We start from the raw sequence: 12,642 nt of genomic DNA, 5'->3' as shown, positions 1-12,642 counted from the left end.
GCCTAGCTTCAAAACAAAATCACATGTGGAGATAATTTTACCTTTTCTCTTTGATTCATTACTACATTGTCACTTTGAAAACTGGAAAGCATTACACAAATTAAAAGAATAAAGATTTTTAAAGCTACATATATTTTCAAATATTGGAGTTTTGTGCTTATGTTTCTATGTCTCTCACCTCTCTTCTAAATCTCTGCCAACTGCTCTGCCTCATTGAGTTTTTCTATTCATGCTAGATAGTAAAAAAAATCGACAGCAAAGAAGCAAAGACACCAATCAGAAAGGACTTCAGTCACAGCCCTGAAGGGATCTCTGAAGGTCTTTGAAGATCACAAGTGTTAATTCTGTATTTGATGGATCCTGGAACTACCGCACAATTGCACTCATCTCACACGCTAGTAAAGTAATGCTCAAAATTCTCCAAGCCAGGCTTCAGCAATATGTGAACCATGAATTTCCAGATGTTCAAGCTGGTTTTAGAAAAGGCAGAGGAACCAGAGACCAAATTGCCAACATCCGCTGGATCATGGAAAAAGCAAGAGAGTTCCAGAAAAACATCTATTTCTGCTTTATTGACTATGCCAAAGCCTTTGACTGTGTGGACCACAATAAACTGTGGAAAATTCTGAAAGAGATGGGAATACCAGACCACCTGACCTGCCTCTTGAGAAACCTATATGCAGGTCAGGAAGCAACAGTTAGAACTGGACATGGAACAACAGACTGGTTGCAAATAGGAAAAGGAATACGTCAAGGCTGTATATTGTCACCCTGTTTATTTAACTTCTATGCAGAGTACATCATGAGAAACGCTGGGCTGGAAGAAGCACAAGCTAAAATCAAGACTGCTGGGAGAAATATCAATAACCTCAGATATGCAGATGACACCACCCTTACGGCAGAAAGTGAGGAGGAACTAAAAAGCCTCTTGATGAAAGTGAAGGAGAGTAAAAAAGTTGGCTTAAAGCTCAACATTCAGAAAACGAAGATCACTGCATCTGGTCCTATCACTTCATGAGAAATAGATGGGGAAACAGTGGAAACAGTGTCAGACTTTATTTTGGGGGGAGGGGCTCCAAAATCACTGCAGATGGTGATTGCTGCCAAGAAATTAAAAGACACTCCTTGGAAGGAAAGTTATGACCAACCTAAATAGCATATTAAAAAGCAGAGACATTACTTTGCCAACAAAGGTTCATCTAGTCAAGGCTATGGTTTTTCCAGTGATCATGTATGGATGTGAGAGTTGGACTGTGAAGAAAGCTGAGCACTGAAGAATTGATGCTTTTGAACTGTGGTGTTGGAGAAGACTCTTGAGAGTCCCTTGGACTGCAAGGAGATCTAACTGGTCCATCCTAAAGGAGATCAGTCCTGAGTGTTCATTGGAAGGACTGATGCTAAAGCTGAAACTCCAATACTCTGGCCACCTCATGCGAAGAGTTGACTCATTGGAAAAGACCCTGATGTTGGGAGGGATTGGGGGCAGGAGGAGAAGGGGACGACAGAGGATGACATGGCTGGATGTCATCACCAACTCGATGGACATGAGTTTGAGTGAACTCCAGGAATTGGTGATGGACAGGGAGGCCTGGCGTTTTGTGATTCATGCGGTCACAGAGTCAGACACAACTGAGTAACTGAACTGAAGTGAACTGGGCTGTCTGAGGACTGGGGCGGTGGGGAGGAAGAAACTGGTAGAAAGGTAGTTTCCCTAGGAGACATTCTAGGGCAGCCAAGTAAAACTGTTGGGGAGGGGGTGACAATTAGAAAGCAGCTAATGCAAACTAGGGGCTTCCCTCATGGCTCAGTGAGTGGTAAAGGATCTGCTTGCCAATGCAGGAAGTATCGGTTTGATCTTGGATATGGAAGATCTTCTGGAGGAGGGAATGGCAACCCATTCCAGTGTTCTTTTTTTTTTTTTTTATGCATATAATTTTATTTATTGGCTATACTGGGTCTTCATTGGTGCATGGACTTTTCTCTAGTTGCAGCAAGTAGGGGCTATGTTCTAGTTGTGGTGCACTTCTCATTGCAATGGCCTCTGCTGTTGCTAAGCATAGGCACCAGGGTGCTCAGGCTTCAGTAGTTTCAGATCCTTGGCTCCAGAGCCCAGGCTCAGCAGTTGTGGTGCACAGGCTTAGTTGCTCTACAACATGTGGGATCTTCCCCGACCACGTATTGAACCTGTGTCTCCTGCACTGGCAGTCAGATTCTTTACCGCTGAGCCACCAGGGGAGCCCTCCACTCCAGCATTCTTGTCTGGAAAATCTTGTGGACAGTGGAGCCAGAGGGCTACAGTGCATGGGGTTGTAAAACAATCAGATGCAACTAAGTTTAAAAAAAAAAAAATGCAAGACACACACACTTTGCTGACAAGAAGTTGAAATTGAACTTCTTCCTGCCAGATGAAACTATTATGGCAAACAAGTTGCTTCTTTCTTTGTAGTATGAACACTCAGTTGTGTCCAACTCTTTGTGATCCCATGGACAGTAGCCCACCAGGCTCCTCTCTGCATGGAATTGTCCAGGCAAGAATACTGGAGTGGGCTGCCATTCCCTTCTCCAGGGGATCTTCCTGACCCAGGAATAAAACCTGTGTCTCCCACACTGCAGGAAGATTCTTTATCTGAGATACTCTGAGATTCTTTATCTCAGATTCTTTATATGAGCCACCAGGGAAGCCCAAAATACTGGAGCGGGTTGCCATTTCTTCCTCCAGGGGATCTTCCCAATCTAGGGATCCAACCTGTGTCTCCTGCATTTCTTTACCATTGAGCTACTTTGAACATGCCAAAGTAACAGCTCAAATAGAAAATCACTACACTAAAAAAATTATAACTAAAACAAGAGTAAAGAGACTTGAAGCGAATACCTGAGTGCCTTATATATGAAAAAAGAAAATCTACTTAGAACTGAGCATTGTGGTTCTAACTAAGGAGCTACATGTTTTTGTTTACTTTTTAAAATTCAGTATACTTTGTTTTTATAGAGCAGTTTCAAAAACATAGATGAACAGAGCAGAAAATACAGGATTCCCAAACACCCTTTCTCCCCTGCCTCTATTTGGCATCTTGCATGCATGCATGCTCAGTTGAATCCAGCTCTTTGTGACCCTATGAACTGTAATATACCAGGAACATCTTCCATTAGCTTGATCAATACCTGTTACCAGTAATAAGACAATATTAATAAGTCCATAAATTTCATAAATCACATTGTTTTACTTGTTGTACTATGCATTCTATGGGTTTTGACATAAACAGAATGACAGGTATGCACCATTATAATATCACATAGAATAATTTCATTGCCCTAAAAATTTTCTGTGCTGTACCTGTTTATTTTTTACTCTCTCCCTTCCTCTTAAGCTCCTGGCAACCACTGATCTTTTAAATGTCTCTACAGTTTTGCCTTTTCCAAAACATGATAGAGCTGGAATCATATGTTTGTTTTTAACATTTAATTCCCTGTTCTAGTTTTGTTCCAAACAGTTCAGATAAATGAACTTTAGATGAGGGAGTCATGACCTTATAGTTGTTGTTTTTAATATTTTTATTTTTGAGTTAGATACAGCTGAAGAATCATCTCTGGTTTTCTAAGATTCAATATTAACTTTTTTCAAGTTCAGCAGTAAGAAAACCTGTATGTACAAATTTACTGCAAACTATTTGAAATATTGCCTTATGATATAGTGCCTTACAATTTATAATACCATTGACACACAAACATACTAATTCTTCCCTGTGGCTCAGACCAAAGAATCTGCCTGCAAGGCAGGAGACCTGGGTTTGATCCCTGGGTCTGGAAGATCCCTTGGAGAAGGTAGAGGCAACCCATCCCAGTATTCCTGCCTGGAGAATTCTATGAACAGAGGAGCCTGGAGGCTACAGTCCATCGGGTTGCAAAGAGAAGGATATGACTGAAAGACACACACAAACACACATATACACACACTCTCACTCACTCACTCATACACTAATTCTCACTGGATCGTTTTTTGTTTTTCCATGAAACATTAATGAAGCAACTTCATTAATATTAATATTGAGTTCTTATTTATACATGGATTTGTTATTATCAATGCTAATATAACTCATTTTAACAGGGCCATAGTGTTTCCAGTGGTCATGTATGGATGTGAGAGTTGGACTGTGAAGAAAGCTGAGTGCCAAAGAATTGATGCTTTTGAACTGTGGTGTTGGAGAAGACTCTTGAGAGTCCCTTGGACTGCAAGGAGATCCAACCAGTCCATTCTGAAGGAGATCAGCCCTGGGATTTCTTTGGAAGGAATGATGCTGAAGCTGAAACTCCAGTACTTTGGCCACCTCATGCGAAGAGTTGACACATTGGAAAAGACTCTGATCCTGGGAGGAATTGGGGGCAGGAGGAGAAGGGGACGACAGAGGATGAGATGGCTGGATGGCATCACCAAGTCGATGGACGTGGGTTTGAGTGAACTCTGGGAGTTGGTGATGGACAGGGAGGCCTGGCGTGCTACGATTCACGGGGTCACGAAGAGTCAGACACGACTGAGCGACTGAACTGAACTGAACTGAACTGATAGGGTTTTAATTAACAGAAATTTGTCACGACTGAAATACTGGGTCCACTACCACCACCACCATCACCACCACTACTATCAGCATCACCATCATCATCTAATTTAACTATTCAATTTGGGGGAAATTTCCAAGCCTATTTTTATGAAAACTTTCATATTAGTTTGCCATGTGCCATGAAAAGACATTTCAGGATTTCATTAGGATTGCATTAAATTAGCAAACCCATTTGAGAAAATTATATCTTTTATCTATTATGGTATACTTCTCAATTTATTTCAGCTAATTTTATTTCTTTTAAAAATTTTTATATTTTTATTTATAAAAGATTTGCATGATTATTAAATTAAGTTTTTCCTGCTATAGTAACAAAATATAGTGTTTAAAATTATTTTACAATGTATAAGCATGCTATTTAATTTCATATGTTAGTCTTATAAAATGCCTTCTTGTTACTCTTCTATAGGTTTTAATATTTAATCTGTTGAGTTTTAATGTTTGTTAATTTCACTTAGATACATACCAAAAATAGTTTTGCTTTTTCCCTTTAAATCTTTATAGCTTATCTACTGTTCTCAACATTTTCTCTAGGACTGCCAGTGCACTGTGGAATGCAGGCAGTAAAAGCAGCGTTCTTTGGTCCTAGCCTTGTATTCTTCACTACAGTCATTTCTATAACTGCATTTTTTTTAAGTTATTTGCTACAGCTTTCTGGGAAATTCCCTTTAAAAGTAAGATCACTTTTATATCTTCCATTGTTAAGAGGTTTTAGCATAAACAGATATTGAATCATCTTTTGAGATAACTGAAAGTTTTTCACACTACAACGTTAAAAAGAATGCTTATATTCCTGGATTAAGCCCTTCTTGGTCATGATATTTTTTTTGTGTGTTTGGTTACTAACACTTTTAGAATATATGCATATATAAGTGACATTAATAATTTTACTTTTCTATTTTTTCTGGTCTGGTTTTGATATGTAGATTATAAATCTCACAAATATTTAGGGATCTTTGCTTCTTTTCATTGACTCTGTAAGAGTTTATACAGCACAAATTAACCATTTTACAAAGGAGAGGCAGTTTTAGTATATAAAACTATTTGGTACTGGTATTTTTTGTGTGTGTTGCAGGGAGAAGTACATTTTCACCCATTGTATATTTTCATTTTATTTCATTTAATATTTTCAAATTGTTATTATGAATCAATATAAGCAAATTGATTCTTATGTTTATTTCTTCTAAATGTATTTAATTTTTCATTTTATTCTTGTTCTTCAAAAAATCATTCATTTATCTATGGTTTTGTTTCCTCTTCTATTTCTAACATCAATTCACTTATTCTATTTTTTTTTAATCTTTTCATCAGTTTTACTAGAGTTTAGTTAATTTATTAGAATTTCAAAAAAAAAGTTTTCGGGTTTATGGATCCTCAATAATTTTGTCTTTATTTCTTGCTACAATATTATATTCTATGCTTATTAGTATCTGTGTTAAATTTTGCCTAATGTATTCTCTGTGTGTATGTGTGTTTAACCTAAATTCTTAAGATGTTTAGCTCATTTCCTTTCAATTGTTACACGTGTCTTTAAGGCTATAGATTTTCTATGTAGCTGAAGTAAATTAATTTTGATATATGGTGTTATTATCTCACAAATTCTAACATTTTTAAACTTCTATGATAACTATTTCTATAATAAATGTATCAGTCCAAAGAATTTTCAAAATATTCAAATACATGGTATGGGTTACTGCTTTAATATTGATGTCTAGCTTAATTTAATTAATGAACTGAAAGCAAAGTCTATATGCTGATAATTTGATTTTAGGTGAGATTTATTTTGTGACACTGGCAGGCTATTATAAATGATAGATAGAGACTAAACATTTTCATAAATGTCCCATATAAAGAATGTGCATTCCCTACTACATGGTTGCAGCCTATCATTCATAGGTCCAGTAAATCAAGCTTGAAAACTGTGTAGCTCTAATTTCAGTGTTCTACATACTTTCTCTGTCAATTATTGAGACATTTTATAGTTTCCCATATGTTAATTTATCAATTTATCTTGGCATTCTTATATTTTTTGACTAGTTACGTGTATGCAATCTTGGAATTGCTACTATTCCCTGATTTCTATGTAGATTATTTAGAATGGGGTTCCCTGGTAACTCAGCTGGTAAAGAATCTGCATGCAATGCAGGAGACCCTGGTTCTATTCCTGGGCTGGGAAGATCTGCTGGCGAAGGGATAGGCTACCCACTCCAGTATTCTTGGGCTTTCCTCATGGCTCAGCTGGTAAAGAATCTGCTTTCAATGTGGGAGACCTGTGTTCGATCCCTGAATTGGGAAGATCCCGTGGAGAAGGGAACACTGTGTTTGTATGTATAGGGCTTTCCTAGTAGTCCAGCTGGTAAAGAATCTGTCTGCAATGCAGGAGACCCTGGTTTGATTCCTAGGTTGAGAAGATCCCCTGGAGAAGGAAACAGCTACCCACTCCAGTATTCTGGCCTGGAGAATTCCATGGACTGTATAGTCCATAGGGTCTCAAAGAACAATTATCTTTACATTATTTCTATCCCAATTATACCCTAAGTTCTCCCCCCACATTAATATAATTATTCCATATTTCTTTTGCTTAGTATATCTCCAATACATATTTTCCCAGCATTGCCTTTGTTTTTACCAGGCATCCCAGGGGCATCTCTGGCTTGGATACAATTTTATGTTAATTTTTTGGCTTAGTGTTTCTATATTACAATGTTAGTAAAAATTCTAAACCAGGATTTTAAATTTCTAAAGTCATTTAAATTTGTATTTTTATTTTTTATCCAGAGCTCAAGCAGAATAAAGCTTTTCTTCATCAGTAGGAGGATTCCTTTCCAGTTTTCCTACTTAAACTCCATGGTCCTGGTTTTATATAGATGTTAGTTACCACTTTGCAGTACTCTTGCCTGGAAAATCCCATGGACGGAGGAGCCTGGTAGGCTGCAGTCCAAGAGGTCGCTAAGAGTCGGACATGACTGAGCGACTTCACTTTCACTTTTCACTTTCATGCATTGAAGAAGGAAATGGCAACCCACTCCAGTGTTCTTGCCTGGAGAATCCCAGGGACAGGGGAGCCTGGTGGGCTGCCATCTCTGGGGTTGCACAGAGTCGGACACGACTGAAGCAACTTAGCAGCAGCAGCAGTTACAACTCATCGCTCCCTATAGCTCCATAACTATGTCCTTTGTCCCCATGTGAGTGCTATGTTCCCACTCTAATTTACCTAATTCAGGACCCATAACCTTTCCCAACACCTGATCATTATACGGTCAATTTTTCTATTTATTTCCCTGATTTTTCACTCTGTCTTTGTGTTTCTTTCTGGACATTTTATGTTTTTTTTTTTTTTTTTGATAGATGCTTTCAAAAACATTTTTTCTTATATTTCATACAGAGCTCCTAGACGTTTGCATAGACAGATTTCAAATTATTTTACCTGCCCTCTTCTACATCCTGAAGTGTAACTTTTATTTAAAAGAAACATAGAGGTCTGAGAAAGTAAAGACAATTTCTTTTACAAAGATGCTAAGATTACATTGGTTCTTTCCAGCTGGGAGAAGGACTTCCTTATGAGTCACAGGCCCAAGATCAGGTCCAAATAATGGCATGCAACGTAGCAGAACACTGCCTTTCATTTATTTAGGTACAACCCCACGTACAATGTTGATCCTAATAATATTGTTTCGTAATAGTCCATACCCATGTCTGAAAACAAATGTTCACATAGCCTGTTTTCCTTCACTAAAATCAGTACTATGATCACACTCTCCATTTTAATGATAAATATCAGTAAAATCTTAGATAAACTTTCATGTTCATAGCACATCTATTGCTGTTGGCATTGCTAAATACCCATTGCTAAAGTAATACTACTCTTTATAGCAATAACATTGGCAATCTTGTGCTTTGGAATTTATCCTACAAGGATAATTGAACTCTTTGCAGTATAATTTTAATAGCAATTACAGACAACAACACAGATTTCCTCAACAGGGAAATTACTTAGAAAATTGCAATAAAATGTGAGACTGTTAAAATGTAAAATACTATGTAGAGACATGGATACAATATAAATGAAAAGAACACAATACAAAGAGATATACATGATGCCTTAACTTAGGCAAACTGTGCATTTATGGACATGTTTAGAAAGAGAGATTAAAAAATGAAGCATAAAATGGGTTAGGGAGAGACATCTCTGCAAAGAAGACATGCAGATGGCCAAGACGCACATGAAAGTATGTTCAACATTACTAATTATTTAAAAATGTAAATTGAAACTACAATGAAATATCACTTCACACCAGTCAGAAAAGCCATCATCAAAAAATCTGTGAGCAATAAATGCTGGAGGGGGTATGGAGAAAAAGGAAACTTCCTACACTTGGTACAACCAATGGAGAAATTGGTATGGAAGATCCCTTAAAAAATAAAAATACACCACCATATGATCTTGCAATCCCTTTCCTGGACATGTATCTAGAGAAATACATGATTCAAAAGGATACTATACACCCTAATGTTCATTATAGAGCTATGTACAACATCCGAGTCATGGAAGCAACCTAGATGTCCATTAACAGATGAACGGATAAAGATGATGTGGTATATATTTACAAAGGAATATTCAGCCATTAAAAAGAATGAAATAATGCCATTTGTAGCTAGATAGACCTGAAGAGTATCATAATAAGTGAAGTAAGCCAAACAGAGATAGACATATGCTATTGCTTATATGTGGAATCTAAAAATAATAATAATAGAGTGAACTTATTTACAAAACAGAAATAGACTCAGACAGAAAATGAGCTTATGGTTACCAGGGGGGATTGTGGAGGGAGAGATAGATCAGATGTTTGGGATTTACATGTACACACTCCTATATTAAAATAAAATGCTTTTCCATGAAAAAAAATTAGGAAACATGGTAAAGGCAAGATCATATAATGATAAGCAAAGAAAACATAGACAAAAAAAGACTGAAGACCCCATAGGTGATTTAGATACATGAATTGCATGAGTGGGTTCAACTGTGAAAAGTAATTGGTCTATGTACTTATAACTTGTGTTGTTTTCTGAATGTAAGATTTAAATGAAAATGTTTAAAAGCTAAAATTGTTTGACCTAAGGACCAGTGGCTTAGTTCAGAAAGATCTTTATCCATAAAATATAATCCATTTATCCATAAAATATAATCCATTAAAAGTATAAAATCTATTTTTTAAAAAATTTATGTAGTTTTAATTTAATTGTGCTATAAATGTAAAATACACACTGGACTTTGAAGTCTTAGAAAGAAAAAAAGAATAAATTGTTTCTTTACTAAGCATGCATACTGACAGCAATAGAGAGATAATATTTTGGATACCTTGAATTAAATAAATGTAATATTAAAAAAAACTGAAAAATATTTGGATTAGGAAGTCCTGCCTATGTCAGTTAGGGAGGTGGAATCTTAACCCTTGGACTGTCAGGGAAGGACCAAGAAAGCTCTCTTTAAAGGAGAATGCCAACTGATAAGAATGGAAGGAATGTGGACTTAGAAGGTAACCCTTAGTATCTTGGCAATGACTAGTTGGGCAGGAAACATCAATGAACATTGAAACTAGTAGATGAAGGTAGAAATGTTGGGGGTAAGATATATGTGTGATTTCAAACACTTACTGATTACTTTAAACAAAGAATAAAGAGTAACTTTGATGAGATCTAGTGGGCACCACCTTAATCAAGTGATTAAAGGTAGCTTTATCAGTTATGGAACAAATTAATATGAGCTATGAGAAAAACACAGTCTCGCTTCCATAACATTACTGCCAATGATTCAGAGCCTGAACTTATTCACAAGAAACATCAGATAAACCCAGACTGGGGAACACTCTGAAGATAACTGGCACTTAAGCTTTAAAGGAGATAAAGTAATGAAAAAAAGAAAAAGGAGAAACTATTCCAGATTGAAGGAAATTTGAGACTTGATAACTTCAAGACATGAAACTAGTTTAGAGCTATTTGATATTTAGGACACTGGTGGGACAATTGTCAAAAACTGAATGGGACCTTGGAGTGCATGTAGAAATGCATCAAAGTTTAATTCCTGTTTGCAGCGGTACTGCTGTTAGTACAGGAGAGAATGTCATCATGAGAGAATTCAGATGCAATTGTTTGTCATTCTATAGCCTACTTGTTGGAGAAGGAAATGGCAACCCATTCCAGTACTCTTGCCTGGAAAATCCCATGGACAGAGGAGCCTGGTAGGCTACAATCCATGGGGTTGCTAAGAATCGGACACCACTGAAGCGACTTAGCAGCAGCAGCAGCCTCCCTGTAGGTAGGTGAGGAAGAACTTTCTTTGTGTTATTCTTGCAACTTTTCTATAAGTTTGAATGTATTTCAAAATAATAAAAATACTTTTGAAATTAGAAAATCCTGGGGAACCTTTAGATGCAGTTCGTTACTTGAAAAGTCAGAGCATATAGATATGTGTGTGCCTTACTACTTTAAGGTAACATTTTCAGCTCACGTTTACTAAATGTTTTCTGTCTTTCATATTCCATAGCTGGATGGCAGCTTTACATTTGATATGTGAAGTTCAAAAGATTTCAAGATGACAAAAATGTGTTCCACTGAGAGAACATTTGTATTCAAATAGGGTGAGGAATGTCAGAGCTAAAAGACATAAAAGCAGCTGCCTCTCTCCAGTCTTTAATTTAATCATGTTGCAGGAAAAATTATCTGCTTCAGAAACTATATTCCAATGATAATTCTGTCTTGCATTTTTGTTGCTGTTATGAACGGATTCTCAGTCATCTTCTTCCCCAATAGCTAACAAAGCTTCATCTCCACCTGCACTGTAAGCTTACCCGGCACCTAGGAAAAACTCCAACATCATTTAGAGAGATTTAAGCACTAACAATTGCTGCTAACTCTTGAGTTCCAGCTGCAATGATTAACCATTTGTTTGTTTCCAAGATAAAGTTCTTCCTAGAGTTCCTAATTTTAGTCAGATATTTGTCTCATTCTTGGCTACTAGGATTTAGAATTTCGTGGATTGGGCTCTGAATTATTTTTTCAATTTTCTTGCATCCCAAGAAATGGAATCTGCTCTAGAATCACAGTTTTGATGACTGAGACTTTGTAATCTTCTAAAATTCTTCCTAAATACCAACTGCTTCTCTTTCTATCTGAGTATAAAATGCTCTGGATTATATACAATTACAATATATACCATACCCATGTGGGTGTTCCATTTTTTTTACATGGGGTTTTCCTGTTGTCAAGGGTATTTTTGAACTGACACAAGTGACTGGATATTATATGTTCTAGACTAAAAGTCTTATTTTAAATGTTTATCAATTGATGTAGCATACACTGACAAATCAGAAAGGATTGGCACCAAGCAACTAGAATATCCACACTAACATATACAAACTGATAATTGGACCTGTCCCAAACACCCTGTTCTTCCTATCACATTGAAATTTTCTCAGAAATTGAATTTCAAAGATACTTCAGTAAGTGCAGGCTTATGCAAAAGGGTAATTCCAGTCTTAGGACTCAACTCTGTCCCTCATGGCTCACCTCACATGAATCAATGGGACTTGCATTACCATATCCTGGATACTGATAAAAAACATCGGCCTCAAAAAAATGTACTTAATTTTTTTTTTTTTTTCTAAACACACTGAGTGTTCTCTTATAAACCCTAAGAATTAATTTCAGGTTTACAGGAATTAGAAGAATTAGTTGAATACAAATCACAAAGAAGCATCCCACAATCAAGATGATAAGACTCATGAAGAACAAGTGACTTGGTCTCACAAAGTGAGTGTAAAAAGAAGAAAAGGAGGATCATACTGCATTACAAGAAATATGATTTTTAGGTCTAGAATGGATATTGGTTTGGATAAACTCACTATACAAAGACTAGGGTGATTAGTAAAACTTAATATAGTCTGTATATTAAGAAAGATTAAATTTAATATCATGATAAAGTAGAGATATTTAATTTTCAAAATAAATTCCATAGTGTATGGTATGA

General features: G+C 36.5%; 1 protein-coding gene across 10 annotated transcripts in view; it reads right to left on the bottom strand.

Moving 5' to 3' along the window:
- The window catches only part of NAALADL2 (N-acetylated alpha-linked acidic dipeptidase like 2), a 1,274,580-nt gene that overhangs the window by 437,627 nt on the left and 824,311 nt on the right, over positions 1-12,642 (bottom strand). The window lies entirely within an intron of this gene.

This window comes from Bos grunniens, chromosome 1 (genome assembly GCF_055505025.1).
Source record: "Bos grunniens cultivar Pamir isolate PY7600 chromosome 1, Bosgru_T2T1.0, whole genome shotgun sequence".
Taxonomy (NCBI): Eukaryota; Metazoa; Chordata; class Mammalia; order Artiodactyla; family Bovidae; genus Bos; species Bos grunniens.
The sequence above is the reverse complement of the archived record's forward strand: the minus strand, read 5'-3'. Positions and strand labels throughout refer to the sequence as shown.